The sequence below is a fragment of the Diabrotica virgifera genome, chromosome 8 (genome assembly GCF_917563875.1).
Source record: "Diabrotica virgifera virgifera chromosome 8, PGI_DIABVI_V3a".
Classification (NCBI taxonomy): Eukaryota; Metazoa; Arthropoda; class Insecta; order Coleoptera; family Chrysomelidae; genus Diabrotica; species Diabrotica virgifera.
The window spans coordinates 104,948,439-104,971,468 of record NC_065450.1 but is presented as its reverse complement, the minus strand read 5'-3'; the positions used below and the strand labels follow the sequence as shown (position 1 = coordinate 104,971,468).

Here is a 23,030-nt window from a genome sequence, read left to right as displayed (position 1 = left end):
TGAAAATATTTTCATTTATTTTCTACTTCCGGTTATACCGAAAGTTGCTTATAACTTCGTTTTTTTAAATGGGACACCCTGTATATTTTTACATTTTTGGATTTTCCTCGATGTCTCCTTTCTTAACATATGAGGTTTTATATTATTATACAGGGTAGTTTAAAAGATAATTACATGTTTTTATTAATTTCGTAGCAATTTTCACACCCTGTAGAATTATAGTACTTTGACATCAAAAACTCTGTTTACGTTCAGATGATTTTTAATATAGACTACTATTGTTAAACATTATTAGTATAGCTATATATTGAATTTTATTATACAGGGTTGGTCAAAACACGGAATGAATATTTTCTGAGTTTTCTTAATAATGGAACACCCTGTATTTTAGTATTGTAATGAAATGATATTTTATGGTACTTTTTTATTTTATAAGCATTCCCTATACCCATGGTACAAAGACGCCAGGTACGATAGCCGGAATATCCGAAATTCGAATGAGTTCGCGCATGACGTCACAATGAGAGTGATTTTAAATATTCCCCATTTAAAGCATTAGCGCTCGGACACAATTAATTTTAAATTGGTCATAAAGAGTCATTTTAATAGATTAATATAATTTCTGTTTAACTCTTTCGGATTTATTGAAATGTAGGTGTTTTATTATTTTGATTTAAAAAATTAATTAACAGTACAATGAACAAAAATAAATTTATAAAATAAATTTGTGAGTTATATTTAAAAATTTTTTTGTATTTGTCGCTTTTTAAATAAATTTTACGAGCTTGTTTTTGATTGGCTTGCCTTATTTGGCGTTAATGTTAAGGAGGGGATCGAGCCATGGGCGTACATATAAAATTTTTTAGGGGGGCTAGACGTGAAGATGTTGCGCATTACATTTTGTATACTTTGGATGACATATATAGTTTAAAGCACCCGAAAAGCCATGGGGGGCCACGGCCCCCCTACCCATATGTATGAGTACCTATGAATCGAGCCTTCATTTAGTTGCATGTAAACAGATGAAAATAATTGATTATTAATGGTCTGAAACAAAATCACAAAACAAATAAAACACAAGACTTTAAGTTAAAATTCGCTTTAATTTTCTTTTATTTCTCATATTTTCTTTAAGTGTTAAGTTTAATTTCTTAATCCTAAAATACATGAGCGACCGAAAGAACAGGTTTTTGATTTTGTAATCACATTTAATCTTTTCAGACAAATCAATCTAGCTTTGCAAATAATTTTTCCCTGATTTTAACTGAAGTCCAGACCCATTGAAATTATTAAATATAGTATCCAGTTGATGCATCTTTACCACCAATTCTTCTGGAGGTTTCTTTAGGCCCCCTTCGGAGACTTGTTCAGTCCACGTGTAAGTGGAAGTATGTTTTGCATAACAAAACTTCACCTAAATTATTGATTGGACCATCCCTGACGTCATAAGCTTCTGTGTTACCAGCTTCGGATAAACTCCCTCCATTCCTTCCCAAAATATAGTTTTTTACGCGTTAGCGAAAATTCCACCGCATCGGGATGGTCATGTAAGCCACCAGCCCTCCTCATGTTGCCAAAAAAATTCTCAAGTACATCTTGGTCTAGATTGTACGTAAGAATATATTTTATATCGACTTTGAATTGTATATCCTCAAATAAACCTTTTAATGCGTTATTGGTTTGAATTATTCCTAAAAGTAACAACGGAATTAAATTTAGTCAAAAGGGAGATAACATTTATATTGATTATTAGCTCCAAAAAATAGTTTTACCTAAATTGCAGTGAGTATATACATGTGGCAGTATCTAAATAGGTACATTTTTTTATTATTCAATGCCCAGCCGCGGTTGAGTCACTGTAAGATGATATTACTATATCTGTAATCATACTGTCACTGTCATGATAGTCACTGTAATACCATGCGATATTCTACATATACATTCATACAAACTCAAATTATTACGATACGGGGCAATTCTTATCAATTTTAGAGATTCAGTTACGGGATATGGTATAAGATGACTTGTATTAGAGGTTCCTAGAATTTTTTGTTGAGATCGGGGTTTTGTGTATAGATGGATAACTGTTTTGTTAATAATTGTTTGCCGCGAAAATCGGAAATTCATGGAAATTCATTTTTTTTGCAGATACGGGGTATTAGAATGAGACTGTCGAATTATTACTTTAGTCTTCAATATAAAATACTTACCACAGCAATTTTGAACTTTGAACTATTTAGCATAGGAAAAATATTAAGTACTTAAATACCGACATATTATAGCGTAAATTGTAATTAAGAACATTAGATATAATTTACATCGTTAATCAAATCATCAAATCACCAATGTTATACATAATTATATAGTTATCCATCTTTAAATTTCAATCATTTCTGTAAAATTCAATAATTTGTCGACTGAATGAAATTTCAAAATATAATTTGTACATTATTTATTTATTAACGGCATTCATTTACAAAAGTTTTAAGAAAGCTATACTTTATAAACAATACATTTTAAACTATCAAACATATCACAATATTAAACTACAATGTGCTACAACAAACTTATTTTAAGATACCCTTTAGTTGTTTTTTAAATAAACTAATTTTGGAGACAATACATTAAGGGGTCAATAATAATTCTTTCACACTAACAAGTCTACTAATCAACTTAAATCTCACAAAAATCTCCCCAAAAGCTAAAAAATCGATGAAACTCCCATATAAACGTATTTATTCCTACAGCGGCTACTCTCATTGTGACGTCGACAAAACGCGACCAGCTGAAAGTCGCATGCGCAATATCGTACCTGGCGTCTTTGTACCATGCCCTATACCTAACTGCTTTAATTTGTGAGTTATTGGTGATTGAAGCCAAACATTAATTGCAACAAAAAATACGTGAATTTTTATTAGGTTGGCCTTGAAAATATTCAGTCACAAATAATTTTCGGAAATAAATATATATTAATCTAGACTGATCGTTAAAATTCTCAATAATGGTTAAGCTATCAAAATACTTACGTAGTTAAGATTGTTGGTGCGATTAACAATTAGGCACAAATTAAAGCGGTTAGGTACAGCGAATGCTTAAGAAATAAAAAAGTAACATAAATATCATTTCATTACAATACTAAAATACAGCGTGTTCCATTTAAGAAAACTCAGAAAATACTCATTTCGAGTTTCGACCAACCCTGTATACTAAAATTTAAAATTAGCTATACTAATAATTTCTGACAATAGTAATCATTTGAACATAAATTAAGTTTTTGATGTCAAACTACTCCAATTCTACAGGGTGTGAAACTTGCTACGAAATTAATAAAAAAACGTAATTATCTTTTAAACTACCATGTATAATAATACAAAACCTCATATTTTAAGAAATAAGACTTCGAGTAGAATCCAAAAATGTAAAAATATACAGGGTGTCCCATTAAAAAAAACGAAGTTATAAGCAACTTCCGGTATAACCGGAAGTAGCAAGTAGATGAAAATATTTTCATTAAATAGATCACTCTTCAAAACCCCTTCATGGTAATTTTCATGAGTCTGTTGCCTTTAGCTCTCGAGATATTTCTAATAGGCCCTTTATTTGCCTCACCCTGTATACATAATACCTATGTATGTATGTATGTCCGTACGTATGTATGTCGCCACCTCCCAGCAAAAACTACAGGACCGATTTCAATGAAATTCGGTATGAGTAAGTTTAATAGAATTTTTTCGAGAAACTAAGCTTTTAAAATAAATCTCTCAAAGAGGGGCCGAAATAGGGGGTTATTTAGGGCCCATTTTTGTAAATTTTGACCTAAACGAATGAAACTTGGCGTAAAGTTAGTTCATCGATAGATAAATGGAAATACGGAATTTGACATTTGCAAATTTAAAATGGCGGCCAATATGACCGACCGCCCACTTGGCACATTTCCTTACCTATCTAAAAACTTATTTAAGAAAAGTTTAATTTGAAAAGGTCATTATATAGTCTAAAGATGAGGCTAGAAGGAGAATATTATCGTTTTCCAGAAAAATTTATCGGTTGGCTATATTTAAGCCGTCAAAATTTGACATAACTTTGAACTAGATTTTCTCAAAAATGGCTTTAAGGAATTTGTTTATTTTTTGATATATTTAAGATGCCCTATCGGTTAATTGAATGACATTAGTCAGATTTCTTAACTCCCCATAGGCGGGGAGTTATAAATTTTTTATTAAAAAATATTCGAATGCCCATAACTCCCTCTGTATTACAAACTAAAATTTTAAATTTGGCAGATATAATACATGGTACTTTATTCTCTACTATAACATTAAATTTTACCCAAAATAAAGCTTCCAGTTTAACCGGAAATGAAAAAAATCTTAATCTCTTAAACATGCCCCGTATATTTTTACAAATTTTGAAAAAATACAAAATTACCTTTCCAATGACATAAAACTCGTTGCTGTAGCTTAAAAACTCAAAAAGTTAATACAGTAAATAGAAATGTTGCTATATTCTCGTTGTGTCATCTCTCAAACTGTATAAGCGCGATCATAGCATCTCTAAAGCGTCGTTTAAACACAACGACAAGTCACAGCAACTACTTGTGATGACAAGTTGAAACGCTGTTTAGACGCTGCGATTCAATGCGATACCACCTTCAACCCAACTCCAACTTTGATAAGTTGTGCGATGCACCGTTTACACACAATGATAAGTTGCAACAACTCGATTACAGGATAATGCTATGATCGCGCTTATACAGTTTGAGAGATGACACAACGAGAATATAGCAACATAATGAAAATGAAATGCAAATATCATGTAAACTATTAATTTCTCAGAAAAAATGAACTAATTTGAAATGAAAGTATGACTAAGATTCTATTGATTTATGCAATAATATATAGGGTGTTCCCCGAAATATGGCATCGAACATTTTCTCAAAATCTCTTGAAAATAAAAAAAAATTTGCAGGAATTCATGATGCATAGAACCATAAAATATTTTCAAGTATACAGGGTGTCTCTAAAATATCAAAATAACGAGCAACTTTGTTATTTTTATAGAATGCCAGTATCTAGTACGATAAGGATACCTAATATAGATCGGTACGATAATAAAGTTCTCGGGCGGCCCTTCCGTCCAGCATTTTGTAATTGTCTATGATGCTAATCAATTAGAGTTTCAAAAAATATCAAAACGAAAAAGTGCATCAATTTCTTTTTCTAAAAAAAAGTCAGTAAAGATTACAGGGACAGGATGGAGAATGAAACTCTTAGGAAAAGAAACTAAACATAAGCTAATTAATTAATATCTATCGACAAATCGTGAGAATAAATTCAGATTAAAAAACAAAGACATTCTAGAAACGGAGCAGATAACGAAAAGAAAGATAAGGAAGCAATGAGTCTGAAACAGTCAGTTATCGTATCAAGCTAAAAGAGAAAGAAAAGAAAAGGAGATATTAAGCATTTTTACTCTACTCATTTTCCTTCGTACCTATAATATATTATATCTATACCTTTTCTTTTATGTAAAATATATTATTCTTACCTTACTGTATTATAATTAATTTTTATAATTATAATATAATTATAAAAATTACTATAAATATATGTAGCAATGCATCCATTTAATCTTGGTGTTTAATAGTGTAATTTACTACCTAATATTGGATTAGACACCACCATCCCTATTTTCATTCTGTTTGCAGCAACTCGGAAATTTTTTTATAGAAATAATTTTTAAACATTCTTTATTCAAATTTTCTCCTACATTCTTCATATTCCTTTTCCTGCATTCTACATAATATTTGTTGCCAAATTTCTAATTTTCTTTTTGTTTAATTGAATAAATACCTGATTGATTTTCTGAATCCTTTTAAGATTTTAATCTAAGATTAGTTTCCTACTTTTTTTTCAACCTTAATCTTACTGCTTTAATGTAATATTTTATTGACTTATCACGATATTCGATGAATCATGAAAAATAAACAATATTAGGTCAATCCTCTAAAGGTTCTAGTACCTACTTTTTGATTTTTTCATGTCTCAATGGACGGACAGTGAACAAAGTCCCTCATTGGATTTCAAAGAAATCGTAGAAGTCTTTCAGTGTCGTACAGTGAATGTTTACCTTATTGATAAGTATAAAAATAAGGAATATAACTTAAAAAATGGATTTTATTTTGATAAATATAATAACATGTAAGAAAGTAGAATGGACATCTACATCGTGCTTACCTTTTTAAAACGGATTATTGTCTCGAATCCAACGAACACTCAGCTGGGATCTATTGAGATATCTGATGGGCGTTAAATGTATGAATCATAAAATTCCTATATATATTGATATGATCCGAAATTGTATAAAATAAAATGTATAGAGAAAGAGAAGCAGAAGAGAAATTTCTAAAATTATTTTATTGTTATATTATATGTAGATTTACAGTTTAAATTTATTGTGTTGGTGCAGTGTAAAAGAGACTTTAGAAATTATATTTCGGTGCAGTGTAAAAGAGACTTTAGATTTATTTTTTGAAAGGGGATTTCCAAATTATGTATACCAAATAGATTTTAAGAATAGTTTAAGCAAATAATATGTGGCATTATCAACATACCGTTTTCAAGGATTAATTTCTCTTACCACGAAACAAGTCATTAGGTGGTATTAGGAGAAAGTTTAAGGCCTTTTGTTGTTGCAGGATTGGTAAACAAGTATGAAAAGTAGAAAGTACCTAGTTGAATTTTGAGAATTTTGTAAAGTTTGGGAATTTGTTTTGAATGTGAAAAAAAGAATGATTCAATTGGTTAATAAAAATTATGGAAGGGATGGAGAGACGGAAATGATTATCGAAGCCAGAGAAGGGCATCTGCTGTTGGACGGTAGGATCAAAGAATACTCCATCCAACAAGAAGCGAAAGCACCTGTCGGCTCCTTTGATATTCAGGGGACAGAAATATCGATCGGAGAATGGTAGGGGTAATACTTCACACTACACTAAGAAAAGTAATGAGGAATTCGTTCAAAACTGTAGGAAATTTGAGTTACACTGAGAAACAAAGTAATAATTAAAACTATAGTGTTTTTAAGTTGATCCATTAATATGAATTGTATTTTTTTTTCTGTAAAATTTAATATAACTCATATATCAATTTTGTACTGATAAGTAAAAAGGTTTTAAGTTAAAAATATCGATTTTGACTAAGTTTTGTAAACTTATGTAAACGTGATGGATTTTTAATGCTTAGTTGAATTTAATAGTTAATTTAAAAATAGAGGTTAAAGTTTCTATTGACTTCTATTACTTTTTTTCGTACTAAAAAACTTGAAAAATAGATATTTTTGACCTTTTTACTTAGTACAGAATTATACTTTCAAATTTTCTATTAACTTTGTCTTAGATTGATAATTTTTTTTTGTTTCCTTCTGATAAATTTCTTTGAATGTCTATTGACCTCCAACACCACCATATTCTCGCTGCACGAGGAAACTCTGCGGCTGAGGCTAGAATGACTTTATTCACCTTCGATTTCTTTCTGTGCATCTGTGGTTTCTGGAAACTCTAATTGTACTGTACCAAATTCAACTCGCCTGGATATATAACAATTATCCCATCACATCTAGCATCTAATACTTGGGAATTAATCTATCAGCTGACAGCAATATCGAAGAAGAGGTAAAAGAACAAATAATTAAAGCCAGTAGAACGGCCGATGCCTAAACGGCACAATTTGGATAAACAAACACGTAAGAGTGCAAACAAAGGCCCGAATATATAAGTCAGTTATTAGGCCAGTTATGACTTATACGGCCGAAACAAGACCAGATTTGTACAAGCAAAACACAAAAACATCTGGAGACCAACCAAATGAAGATCTTAAGAAGGATTGCTGGAAAAGGACTACAGGACAGGGTAAGAAGTGAGGAAATCAGACGCATATGTGGGGTGGACAATGTAAATACCTGGGTAAAGAAGAGTGGACTCAACATATAAGCAGGATGTTTGAATCAAGGATAGTAAGGGACAAGTCACCGTTAGGCAGAAGAAGTATAGGACACCCAAGGAAAAGCTGTAATGACAATTTAGGGACAGAATTAAATGCACCGTTGAAAAAAAGCAGGCAGTACTGCCTATATAAAAGAAAGAAGACATCAGATCTAGTATCTAGCCCCCTTAACATGTTTCTTATTTTGTTTCCAATAGGATCCACACCCAATTTTTTCGTATATACTGATTCCTAACATTATCTTTTCTAGTTATTCGCTAGTTCTAGTTATTAATAACTACGGAATTAATACGGAACTTAACTTAACCCTAATGAAGCTCTGCTTTCACACAAAATTTTCCAGTTTCAGCTGCATTCGCTCTCTCTAATTGTTACCTTCTGATACATCTCTTATACCACTCTCACATATTCAGCCGGCACTCCTTTCCTACTTAGTACCATTAGGTTTCTGGTAACTTTGCTATATGCCTTCCCAAGATTAATAAACAGTATGTGCAAGTCTTTCTCTTCCACTCATAAGTTTTTCCCTCAGCTGTCATAAAATAAAAATTGATGTTGTGGACCTGCCTTGCATAAATTCAAAATGACCTTTATTTCTAGAACCGTACACTAAATTTATACTATTGCAAATTAGATTAAACACTAAATAGCTATGTTTAAATTGTTTTTATGCTTTATTAAAAATCTGGGAATAAATAATTTTAATAGATAGGTACGTATATGGAATCACATAAATGTTTGAAAATGAATGAAAATGAATCACATAAATGTTTAAAAAGAACTTTCTCTCATTGCCCTACCCCTACGATCGTTTACCTACTACGATTTCTCGGTACTGAAAAGAGAATTATTTGTTCACTATCTAGTGGGGCCAGTGTTCTCAGACCTCCTGAAATTTCAGGAGACCTACTGATGGCGACACTCGCCTACTGATGGCGTCCTTAAACCTCCTGATGAAGTGATGAAATTCTGAAAATCATCTGGTTTTGTTCCAACTCGATACAAAACCGTTCTTGAATGATTACGAGGATGCGCAGTAACGAAAAATGTGTTACTGCGCAGCATTATTCGCCATTGCGCATGCGCGTAACGATTCAAGAACGGTTTTGTATGGAGTTTGAATTTTTCAGAATTTTATCCTATTTTATTTTTTTTTATTTTTATGCTTTAGCCGCCATCTAGCGTTGCCACAGCCGTCCCTTACAGATTTTATAGAGTTGCATTTCCCCCAAAAGTCAACAGATGGTACTTAATCAGCTATTTTCTGTGTATAGGGCTTTTCATCGACTGTCATTTGTTTCGAGCTTCTGTCATGTGTCACATAATATTAATATATCTACGCCATACGTCTTTGGTTTGTATCATTGGTATATATCAATAACGTATGACGTAGATATATTAATATTATGTGACACATGACAGAAGCTCGAAACAAATGACTGTGAATGAAAAGCCCTATTGTACAACAACTGATTCTACTGATTTTTCGTGGCGACATCTAGTTGCCTATCTATAAACGTAAAGACTGAAACTACAGAATTCTACCAATTTATGAGGCGAGCGAGTCTCCTGAAATCTCCTGATCGTTCGTGGCGACACCTCCTGATCCTCAAAAAAGTCATCTGGGAACACTGAGTGGGGCATACCAGTACGAACCACTCAAGAAAATCCACCTTTGCGTGGAACCATCACAATGAGAGTTGATTTTAACAATAGATATGTTTAATAGTATTATCCTTTTTTCTACAATTAAAAAAGATTAAACAACACAATAATTTTACAAATACATTCACATTATTTGTTAGGTTCAACAAACAGCTGTTAGGGGTTAGGTTGAGAAATAAGAAATAATACATGAAACATGGCGGATCGTACATGCGCAAAGAAATTTGGATCGTGAAATAGTCGATGCTTTCGCTTCTTGTTGGATGGAGTATTCTTTGGTAGGATAGGTAACACCGGATCGAAGAGAAAGTGCCGATAGTCTAATTTTTTTAAACGGTGAAAGAAATTTGTATTGTGCGGTAATAAGTAAAAATAAAAGTGTTGAAAGCTGTGAGTTGCAGTGTGAAAAAGTTGGCAGTATTTGTAAGTAGAAATCATTTACTATTCTTGGAGCGAAGCATAGATGAGGAGCATTTTGGCCCAACAGGAGCAGTAAACTTTGATTCGGAGTTTTGTCTAGAGTTTGGTTTTTTTTATGAGCAGAACCAGAGAAGGAGTTTGTTTTGATAAGGAACAGTCTGCAGTTTTGTTGTTACAGCAGAACCAGTGAAGGATTTTGTTTGATAAAAAACTATTTAAAGCACATTCGTTTCAAAAGGTACAAAAAAAATTGTGGAAAATAGACATTGATGAACTAATTTTATTAAAAAATATTTTTTTAATTGTATATGCAACAGGTTGTTTTAGGGAAACATTTATTTATAAGGTAATTATTTCATGTATGAAAATCTATAAGGTAGGTGATCATTATATTTTATTTTATTGTACAAATTGATTTCTTTTATTTATTTACTTCGACTCTTCTTTTTTCCTTAAGCACTATTAACAGGAAAGGTATTTTGTAATTAAGAACCCTGAGATAAGAAAAGCATATATTTATTAATCTGGCGTCTGAAATAAAATTTATTAAATTATCTTTTTGTTTGAATTTGCTAATTGGATCATAATTAATTTGTTTATTGTTTTATCTAATTTCAAAATTACAATACGTGTTTCTGACTCATTAGTCGTCATCAGTACAGTATAGCCAAGTTTGTATTCATATTCACATTGCGAGTTATTTGCCAATGATTTTTCTTTTCTATGTTTATAGTTGTACTCGCTTACTTAACATCCTTTATTTCATAAGGTTTTGGATTTTCTTTCCGCAGGTAGCTTTACCTCCGTGACTGTATTGGTCGTCTCCCTGAAAGGCAGGGTCTTCTGACATTGTTGTCGCAAATTATAACATTGCTCCTGTAGTGATCTTTTCCCAAGTTAAACTGCTCCTTCTTCTAACTTAGCTATACTGTACTGATGACGACTAATGAGTCAGAAACACGTGTCTGCAGTTGCATTCCATCTTTTTATATTGTTAATTTTGTATTCACATTCACATTGCGAGTTATTTGCCAATGATTTTTCTTTTCTATGTTTATAGTTGTACTCGCTTACTTAACATATATATACAATATAAATACAAAAAAATACACCAGTCATGTATAATAGCAATGTTATATATCAATTACAGTGTTTAGGTTGCCAGGGATGTTATATTGGGCAAACCAGTCAGTGGTTGAAACAGCGTATCAGTCAACATAAAAGAGCGACTGCAAAAGAAAAAATAACACATGCGCTGTTGTCGAACATTTGATACAAACAGGCCACCAGTTTGATTATAAAAACGTAAAAATATTAGAATCATTAACAAATTACAAAGATAGGCTGTTTCTTGAGATTATATATATATATATATATATATATATATATATTGTTATATTTCTATTTGATATGAAAATTAAATTTTGATAATTATAAACAGAGTTCAATTTAATATAAAATATTTTCAATTTTCTCAACCACGGGCATATAAATTTAGAACAACCTGTATACAACAAATTGTTATATTTAATTTTAAGAAGTGATTAGAATAAGCGTACGAAACTCGGAACAATGTGCTTAGATAAACAAAGTGAATGACGCGTACCATTATCGTTCTTCTCGGAAGGTCGATCATTAGCCTATGCTAAATAAAACTCAGTGAAATAGATGATAGTTCATTATCGTTTTTCGCGGAAGGTTTCGATCATTAGCCTATGCTAAATAAGACTCATTTGAAAGAGAGAATAGGTCATTAAAATTTGTAAATAGTTAGAAAGTATTTTAGAATGGGAATTAAATTTTTTGCTTTTGAAATCCATTAAGCATATTTAGAAAGATTAAAAATTGGTTTTGAGGAATATTACGAATGAGAGTTGGTGGTGGAAGATTGATTTGTGAATATGGAAGGGATATTTAGAAAGTAGGGGAATGGATGACAAAGTGAGATCAGAATGTTTTGAGCTGTCGAGAAGTGAAGTCCAGTAGTAGACGGTAGTGTACGGAGAGTGAGAAAGCCGGTGTAGTTCCGTGAGTGTGGAGTATCTATCGTGGAACGAGAAGTAGGCCAGGTCGAGAGTAAAAGAACCTCCTTGAGCCAAGAGTGTCCCGGTAGCTGATAGCAGTTTCGAGAAAGGTAGAACACAGCATCACGACAGACGCAGGAACGAGAGCTATTCGAGCTAGTTTTTCAAAGGAGAACATTACTGGAAGCCAGGACGAGGTTTGATCGCAGCCAAGGATAGCAGGAAACGGGTCTTGTGTGAGGACATTTTCAGTTCACCAGGAAAAGGTCAGTCTCATTTGTTTGGACATGAATGTATGGGTTTTTCGTATTAAATTCCACATAAAAAAATTGAATAACATAATCAATAATATCAGAAAAGCTTCAGCAAACTTAAATAGAGTTGTTCCTAATAACTCCTAATAGTTAAATGTTAATAAAAACTTTCAATTGAAAACCAAAAGGAAATAAGATTCCCATTTGTAAATGTTATGTTTAAGAATAATAAGAAATAGCAAATATTAAGCATTGATTGCCTTTTAAATAAAATAAAAAATATTTTGATTATAATTGTAACCCATATGTGTATTTTTTTTACTCTTTTCTTTTCTATCCCGATTAGGAACCATTAAGAAATATTTGAGGCCACGAAAGTAAGTAATTAATTTATAATTCGCCCTGAGATTGAAAACATATTGATATGTGATCTGGTTAATTAATTAGATTAGTATTAATACATTGATTAAATTAAGTGACATATAAGAATATTATCTCATATCAATAATCAAGATCACTTCAATATATATATATATATATATATATATATATATATATATATATATATATATATATATATACTCACCGGCACAAACTTCCGCCACCCAAAATTTTTGATTAAGTTTGACAATTTATAACTTTATTATTTGTCCTCCGATTTTCAAGATTCTTGCACCAGTTTGTAGGTACATACATGTATTGATATCGTTTGGTATTATTCCGGTAATAAAAAATTTTGCTTGCATGGCATTATACAGGGGTGAATGGAAGCGTTGTATTTTCTCCTAACTTTAAAGAATTCTGTGGAAAAATTGAAGAGCTGAATTTGTTTCATAGTCCTGTCATACTATCCCGGAGGCATCACTAAATTTTTTTTTTTTAATTATCCGAATATCTCTTTTCTTGTAGGAGCTCTACCATTTTTTGTAAATAAAAACACTGATTGACTCATAAAATAGGGGTTGGATTGATAAGATTAGATTGGCCCGTCTGCAGCCGAGATCTCAATCCTATTGAGCATTTATGGGATGAATTAATAACGCCTATTCGGCGTCATCCTAGGCCTTCAGAAAATTTGGTACAGTTATGGCTTTAGTAGAGGAATATCGGGCTATTTCCCAGGCAAGGATAACACATCTTTATTCGATGCCAAACAGATTGCGAGCAGTCATTGCTGCAAGAGGTGGACATACAGGCTATTAAATTGTTTTGTTTTGCTGTTATTTTTGTTTTGTTTTGTTAATTTTAGTACGCTTGATAATTTTAATGAAATAAACCTTCAAAGCAAGTTTTTATGTACAGCTCTTACAATAAAAGAGATATTCGGATAATTCAAAAAACAAAACCTTAGTGATACCACCAGGATAACACAAAATGAGTATGAAAAAAACTCAGCCCTCCAATTTTTCCACAGAATTTTTTAAAATTAGGAGAAATTACAACGCTTCCATACACTCCCGTATAATGCCATCTAAGCAAAATTTTTTTTGTTATTGGAATAACAAACGACATCAATATATGTACCTACAAACTGATGCAATAATCTTAAAAATCGGAGTACAAATAATAAAGTTATATGTAGATTGTCAAACTTAATCAAAAATTTTGGGTGGCGGAATATTGTGGTGAGTGTATAGTGTATATATATAACACAATATAAAAATTCATATTTTTTCTTTGCGTCTTGTGCTTCTATTTTCAAATTCACCCTTCCACTAGTTACACCTGTGTAGTACGCCTTTGATCACATATGGTTCCCATCTCTATCTGGAAAGAGGGCAGAAATACACAAACACACTTCCACATACGTACACACAACTCACATGGTGTGATTAATAATAGCACACAGAACTCTTACTTTAGACCCACAACGACCGTCGCGTTGGTTCCTGTCATTTATACTCAGAGATTGAACTGTTTTATAAAAATTTTCTGTTCCCTTCGGCAGTGGTTTGTGCTGAGTTCGTGAAAACTTATGCGTGAAGTGGTTTTTCTACTCAGCTGATCCAAAAGTTTTGGAATATTTTTCAGACAAAAATCGGTACGTTAATTTATGAACGATTTTAATTGTTTCTGTTTCAAAAAAGTTGTTTACTTGTGTGTTCTATGTGAGATTTTGTAATATTTAAATTACATATGTCGTAACGTTGAAACGGGTTATTTTAAACGCTGCGGATATAATTTTATTTCTATGCAACGGGAAGCCTAATTTTTGTTCTATACTTAGTTTTTGCGCAATATGTTAATTTAATTTATATCATGTCATTGCCAGAAGTTTGTTGTTTTCAAATAGACCAAAATTTAAAAATAAGTTCTATCGTCAACCTACTAAATTTAAAATATATTTAAGCACATAAAGAAGAATACTCAATTACAAAGTAAACTTTTTATTGGAAGTTTCGGTTGCTTTGTTTTCTTCATACTCACAAAACTATACTAAATTTACAATCAAGATGCAGTAGAAATAAACAAACCAAGACACGTTAAATGCTACTAAGGGCACTCCTGAATCATAATTTACAATGTACCTATATACATTGAAAATCCCAAATCATGATTTCCAAAGTTTATAAGTACATTGTAAATTATGATTCGGGATTGTTCCTAGTACATAGCATTTAACGTGTCTTGTTTGTTTATTTCTACTGCATCTTGATTGTAAATTTAGTGTAATTAGAATTAATTTTGTATTTCTAAATAAAATTAATGTATATACTTGTTTCGGCTTTTATTGTCAACGGTGGTATTTTCTGTTTAAAATGTTCATTCTATATAGGTACACTCATCGGCATACAATTCCGCCACTAAAAATTTTTGATTAAGTTTGACAATTTATAACTTTATTATTTGTATTCCGATTTTCAATATTCTGGCATCAGTTTGTAGGTACATGTATTGATATGGTTTGTTATTATTCCGGTAATAAAAATTGTTTGATTAGATAACAATATACGGGGAAGAATGGAAGCGTTGTATTCTCTCCTAACTTTAAAAAATTTTGTGGAAAAATTGAATAATTGATTTTGTGTCATACTCTTTTTATATTATCTCGGAGGCATCCCTAAGATTTTTTTTTTGAATTATCCGAATATCTCTTTTCTTGTAAAAGCTGTAAATAAAAACACTGCTTTGAAGGTTTATTTAATTAAAAACACACAACAAAATGAACAACAAAACAATTCAATAGCGGGTATGTCCACCACTCGCAGCAACGACTCCTTGCAATCTGTTTGGCATCAAATAAATAAGATTTGTTTTTCTTGTCTGGCGAATAGCCCGATATTCTTCTATCAGGGCCATAAATGTACCAAATTTTCTGGAGGCCTAGGATGACGGCGAATAGCGATTCATCCCTTAAATGCTCGGTAGGATTGAGGTTCAACGCATTTCAAACAAAGAAGTCTTAAACAGAGTAGGTCAAGGCGAAGGTGACTTAATGAAGATAAAAAAAAAGAAAACTTGAATATCTGGGGCATATAATAAGAGGTAGCAGATACCGAATACTGCAGTTAATATTCAACGGAAAGGTCGACGGAAAAAGAGGAATTAGTAGGCAGAAATATTCATGGCTCCGAAACCATCGTCAATAGACTGGTTTATCAGCAGATGAATTATTACATGCCGCGCAAGATCAAGAACGATATCGACGAATTGTCATGGAAGCCACCCACGCCTAAAATTTGGTTACGGTACTTAAAGAAGAAGAAGAAGGATTGAGATCTGGGCTGCATGCGTGCCATTCTAATCTGATCAATCTAACCTATATTTAAGCTATTTATGTTTATGAGTCAATCAGTGTTTTTATTTACAAAAAAGTGTGCAGATCTTACAAAAAAGGGATATTCGGATAATTCCAAAAACAAAACCTTAGTGATGCCTCCGAGATAATACGAAGGGACTATGAAATAAAATAGGCTCTTCAATTTTTCCCCAGATTTTTTTAAAGTTAGGAGAAAATACAACGCTTCCATTTACCATTCAATCTTCGCTTATCCACTCAGATAGATCTCCCTCATAATCTCTATATATTTCGATCTTTTGCCTCTTGCATCCAATTCCTATGACAACGTTTTAGATCACCAGTCCAACGTGTTGGTGGACGACCTCTGCTTCGGTAGGCATGATCTCTTGGTCTCCATTCCAGTAACTGCTTTGTTCATCTATTTTCTGTCATTCGAGCTACGTGACTTGCGTAGTTCCATTTCAGTGTTGCTACTCTCCGTATCTGCCACTCCTATTCTTTGTCGTAACTGGCGGTTTGGGATCTTGTGGCGGTTTGGGATCTTGTTTCAGCCCCGTATAATCCCATCCAAGCAATTTATTTTTGTTAGCGGAATAATAATAAACGATATAAATACATGTACCTACAAACTGATGCACGAATCTTGAAAATCGGAGTACAAATAATAAACTTTTAAGTTGTCAAACCTAATTAAAAATTTTTAGTAGCGGAATTCTGTCGGTGAGTGTAGATAATCAAATCATAAAATATGTTTAAAATGAGTTTAAAATAATGTTTGTTTCGTTTATAGAGATGTATCACTTGTATCAGCGGTAAAAAACTATAAAACCGTGGAATTTTGAGAATCAACACCGATTTTAATGAAAATGTGGATTTAAGCTCGGTTGACCCTCTTCTTCAAAATCTAGCCTTGCAAATTTTTTCAATCAAAATATCTATGGAAGTCGATAGACTGACCAAATTTAAGTAAATTTTGTTCTATTGAATTTTGTTGCAAAGTTAATACTTACCAAGTTATTAGTGATTGCAACTATGCATTTTTCATTGAAAAAACTCAAGTTTTATAACCGTTTTTCATGAATAACTTAAAAAAATTAATTCTATAGAAAAAATCTAAAGAACAAAATTGTAGTTATTAAAAAATCAAAGAGATTCGCTTCAGAAAGACCTACGTAAACCCAATAACGACTGAGTTATTGCTCTTTAAAGGATGGTTATTTTCGAAGAACCTCGAAATGGAGAACTTCCAATCTCAAATAACTCGAATGTGGGGCTATTTTTTCAGAAATCTTAGGAGACATATGAAGACCACACGGAAGAAAGGAGAAATGTCAATTTTTTATTATTTTCGGGTCAAAGCAGCAATATGTAGGTTTTTAGTAGTAGTTTTATATGAGTCATTCAAACATGGGAAAAAGACGAATCCTCATAGCTTAAAACACGTTATAAAATTCTTCGTACAGGGAAGAAAGGCGAATGGTTCTCGCGTAAATCCGAGAAAGGTGGAATGTCAGTGCTTGTCGGGACGTCGGGGGAGTACACGCCACATTTTGTTTACTAAAAACGTTAAATAAAGTGCGTATTGTCCTTTTCGTGATCATTTTTCAGTGCGTCACAAATGATAGGAAAAAGGGTAAGTCCGTGATAATACACATTTATGACATTTATTCTAACACGACATTTTAGTTAAATCTGACAGTTGTCACATTTTATTTTCAATTTAGAATAAAAACAAATCAAATGTGTTTCTTGCATTTATAAAATGGTATTTTCTTTGATTTGTATAGTCTTATAAATTATACAGATTATATTTTTTGTAATATTATTATCTAATTAAAAAAAATTATTTTTTTTAATTATGGCGCCATCTATCGACAACTAGAATAATCACAGAACTAGAAGTAATCACCGACGTGCCTTTTTTTCTGTCATATACAATTGAATACGTTAGAAAGAAATCGAAAAACTGTGACGCACTGAAAGATGATCATGAGAAAAATAGTATATTGTGCAACAAGTGCAGAAAGGTACTAATTTCTCACGAGTTTGAAAAATTGCGGTACGAGCGCAAGCGAGTGCCGCAATTCAAACGAGTGAGAAATTACCTTTCTGCACGTGTTTCACACTATACTTTTTCTACAAGCACAGTTTTTCCTAAAAATAAAAATCACAATTTCCAAACGACGATTAATTATAATAGGTACGTTTGTGATAAATTTTAAACTGTATTTAATTAATACCTACTAATCAATTTAAATTCCTTATACCTAAATAAATTGCACAGAAATCAGTTAAAAAATTAATGCACTGCCTTAATTTGTTTAAATTTAAACAATTATTACACATTATTGACATTATATTTATGCAGTCACGGATTTACACAAAACCTACTTCATTCGACGTCTCTTGCACAGGTTGCTAAATACTTATTGGTTATTTGATAATTATAAAATGTTTAATAAGAATAAAATTGTAAAATAAAACAGTTGTAACATCCATAATTTAGTTTCTATGCTATAGTTAAATATAATAATTGTCTTATAGGTTATATATTTGTCTAAAGTTTAACCACGGATGTAAACAGAATATAACGTTACTTAGAATGCGGTAGGCCACGGATGTAAACAGAATATAACGTTACTCAGAATGAGGTAGTCAACTGTGCAGAAAAGAACTTTGCGGCACAGAAACGTCACTTTGCGGCACAGAAACGTCACTTTTCTGCACACTAATGTCAAATATCTTATACTGTGAGAAAATATCAAGTTTGCTAACATAAAACCGTGCAGAAAAGTGCACTTTGAATAGTGGTTGTAGAAAAAGAATATTATATTGTGCTCGAAAATGACGGATAGTGAAAGAGATGATACGGGTCGCGAAAAAACACTAGAAAAAGGAAAATTACAGGTCGAATAAATGAAGAAATGGAGCGGTTGAGACAACAGAGCCATGAAACAGGTGACGATTGTCAATGTAAGAGACTTAAGTGTTTTAAAACAGTAGATCAGCAAAACCGATCAAACATTAGAAACAATTTTAACCGTATGGTGCGTGATAAACAAAATATTTATTTGGCAGGCCTAATAACGTTAATGCCCGTAAAGCAAAGAAGAGCCCGACATGAAGCTACATCAAGATTGCATGATGCAACGTATTCTTTTAGAGTTAGAATAACGACTGACGATAAAACTACTGACGTCCCAGTTTGTTTTAAAGCTTTTCTAAGCCTTCATTGAATTGGTCGGAAGAGGCTTGAAAATATTCAAAAAAGTTTAAAAGCTACTGGTAGTGCACCAATTGACAAACGCGGAAAAAATCCAAAAAAGCACGCATTACCAAAACAACAGCTAGATGAAGTTATTGAACACATAAAGCGTTTTAAAGGAAGAGAAAGCCATTATTGTAAAAATAAAACTAAGAAAATGTACCTTCCGGATGACTTAAATAATAAGAAAATGTACACTATGTACAAATCCGATAAGGGCGCTCCTGTATCTTACGAAACATATCGAAAAATTCAACGATCTGGTCCACTTGAGTCAGTTTTGCACATCTGAAAGGGCTAGATGGTTCTATAGAGATAAATTGTTGTCATACATTTCGCTTTTTTCCTGTGTTTGTAGTGACTTGTGTTTACATAAAGCAATGTTTCTAAGTTTTGCGTTTTATTTTAAATTCCGTTGATTAAATAATACGACACAAAATAACTATGAAGACTACTTAAATGAAGAAGTACGCAAAATATTTAATTGTATGATGATAGTTAGGGTTTGAAAGTTAAAAATTCAATTATCTCGAATTAACCTCTTTGTGACATTTCGCCTTTTTTCCGTGTGGTCTTCATATTTTAAAGATTATTAAAAAGCCTTTCAAATGAGCTCTGATACAAGTTTTTTGCATAAGAACCTACTAACTTTTGACAAAAATAAACTATCTCCCTGCTTTCTTTTAGATGTATCTAACAATTAAACCCTCGTCATTACGATCCTAATAGAAATGAATAGCTTCTTACTTGAACTTAACTTTATTTAGGTATAATTGATACCATCCATGTGATTTGACCGGTTTGGAATGCTAAGTTTAGAAAAACTAAATTAAAAGCACAATACCATACCATCGGCGCAATACTTTTTTTTGTTTGAACCACTTTTGTTTGAGCCACAATAATATGTTAACTACCTGTATGCCAAATATTATGTCAATTCAAGCGGTTTTTTAAAATTAAGAGCAAAAACCGTGAGTAAACGTACTATAAAATGGTAATTTTTGCAATAATGTATTAATAACAAAGTTAGGACGTGGTTTAAGCTATCACGTCTAATGGCAATCGATTTAGCGTATAATAATACTATGAAAAAACTAAAAACTTGCTGTAGACAGCGCATTATTTCGAGCTTTTCGATAAATAAACAATTCTTTTAGTATTAACAAAATAAGAACATATTTTGAGTAATCGCGAATAGTCGCATTCGATTTGGCGACCAAATATATACCAGAAAAGACCTTGACACTATCAATTTCTTTGCAGGGATAATACCTGAAAAACACCTAATTTTACCATAATTTAGAAAATGACCTTTTTATAATTAAAAAAAAAGTTTATTTTTCTTAAATAAATCTAAAAGTATTCATGATACATAAACAAAAAAATCAAAATTTTCAGTAGAAAAAGTCCTACAATTAATATTTGAAAAACTTTTTCATATTATTTTTTTAGATTCACTTTTAGATTTATTTAAGAAAAATGCACTTTTTTTAATTATAAAAATGTCATTTTCGATTTAATCATGTATTTTTTCTAAACTAAGCATACCAAACCGGTCAAACCACATGGGTAGTATCAAATATAGCAAAATAAAATTTATTTCAAACGGGAAGCTATTCATTTCAATTAGGATTGTAATGACGAGAGTTTAATTATTGTTGGATACATTTAAAAAAAAAAAGCAGGGAGCGACTTTGATCCAAGTTCATTTGAAAGATTTTTTAATGAGCTTTAAAAGATGTCTCTTAGGTTTTCCAAAAAATTACACCACATTCGAGTTATTTAAGATTGAAGGTTCTCCATTTCGAGGTTCTTCGAAAATGACCACCTTTTAAAGAGCAATAATTTGGGTTTATAATAATACTTGGGTGTCAAATAATATGAATTCTAGAATTCTTTCTAAATTCATATTATTCGACACACCTCGTATAAAATTAACAAACTTGGATCACTGATGGTTGTATCTTGAGGGTTAGACCATGGACAGATTTTTATGAAGAATAACTTTTTTTCCTAAAATTATTAATAAAAGAGTTATTACATGTCTAATAAATAAAAATGATGTTCGGAATCGGTAATTTAGGAAAATTTCAGAAATTTTTTTTTCAAGTAGAAAGCTGTTATTGCATATTTGAATATGGTTTTTAAAGAATATTAAATAATATTAATAATACTAATATAATAAAATTTTTTGATATTTTGAAATATAAAGGTAGTTTGCTCTTGAGCGATATTCATATTTTTTGACATACCTCGTATACTGTTGACAAAATTTGATATCTGATGATTGCATCTTAGGATTTAGACTATGCAGAGCACTTTATAAAGAATGACTTTTTTTCGTAAAATTGATATTAAAAAAGTTTCCCATATGGTTCCAAGTTACGCAGACACCCTGTATAAGTCTTTCCGACACGAGTCTCCTTGTTTTTTTATCTACAATTTTGTTTTGAATGATTTTTTCTATAAAATTAAAATTTGTAAGTTATTCATGAAAAACATTTAAAAACGTGAGTTTTTTAATGAAAAATGCACAGTTTCAATCGATAATAACTTGGAAAGTATCAACTGGGCAAACAAATTTTATAGATCAAAATTTACTCAGAATTGGTCAATCTATCGACTTTCATAGTTATTTTGATTGAACATTTTTTTATCCCCTAGATGGGGTTGTTTTCACCCCCAGGGCAAAAGCACGCTTCGGCGTAGGGTAGATTTTGACAAAGGTTATTTATAAATACTACCTAAATCCAAATTTTCAAAGAAATCTACCTTGGTTCTCAAAATTCCACGAAAAAATTGCTGTTGATTGGACTATTAGTAAAATGAGTTTTAGTAAATGAGAATTAGTAAATGACAACCTTTTAAAGAGCAATAATTTGGGTTTATATAAGTCTTTCCGACACGAGTCTCTTTGTTTTTTTTTAGCTACAATTTTGTTTTGAATGATTTTTTCTATAAAATTAAAATTTTTAAGTTATTCATGAGAAACAGTTAAAAACGTCAGTTTTTTAATGAAAAATGCACAGTTTCAATCGCTAATAACTTGGAAAGTATCAACTGGGCAAACAAATTTTATAGATCAAAATTTACTCAGAATTGGTCAATCTATCGACTTTCATAGTTACTTTGATTGAACATTTTTTTATACCCTAGATGGGGTTGTTTTCACCCCCAGGGCAAAAGCACGCTTCGGCGTAGGGTAGATTTTGACAAAGGTTATTTATAAATACTACCTAAATCCAAATTTTCAAAGAAATCTACCTTGGTTCTCAAAATTCCACGAGAAAATTGCTGTTGATTGGACTATTAGTAAAATGGGAGCCATTGTCTTATTTTTTATATTTGTTCGTTTATATTTGTCACAACTATTTACTATGACTCGATGCTCTTCTTTCTTGGTTTATTCCATTATTTACAATGGAATTACTAACTGAGTGTGCTGTATTAAAAACAGTCACATAATTATTACTATCGGATGCGAATACAGACGACAGACTTCATTAAAGATTTAAAGTAATCAATTTGACCATTCCCAGATAAGTAAATATATTTTGTATTGCAATTAGAAGACAATTATTATAGTTATTAAGGTACCAAGGGTATTAGAAGGATAATAACACTTGAGATCAATGGTGTGTATCCCGAGGGCCTTTG

General features: G+C 31.6%; 1 protein-coding gene across 1 annotated transcript in view; it reads left to right on the top strand.

Moving 5' to 3' along the window:
• Positions 1-14,145: 14,145 nt before the first annotated feature.
• The window catches only part of LOC114336326 (uncharacterized), a 189,726-nt gene continuing 180,841 nt past the window's right edge, over positions 14,146-23,030 (top strand). The window contains exon 1 of the mRNA XM_050658188.1: positions 14,146-14,407. The gene's annotated coding sequence lies outside the window, so the exon portion shown is untranslated. The remainder of the gene's footprint in view (positions 14,408-23,030) is intronic.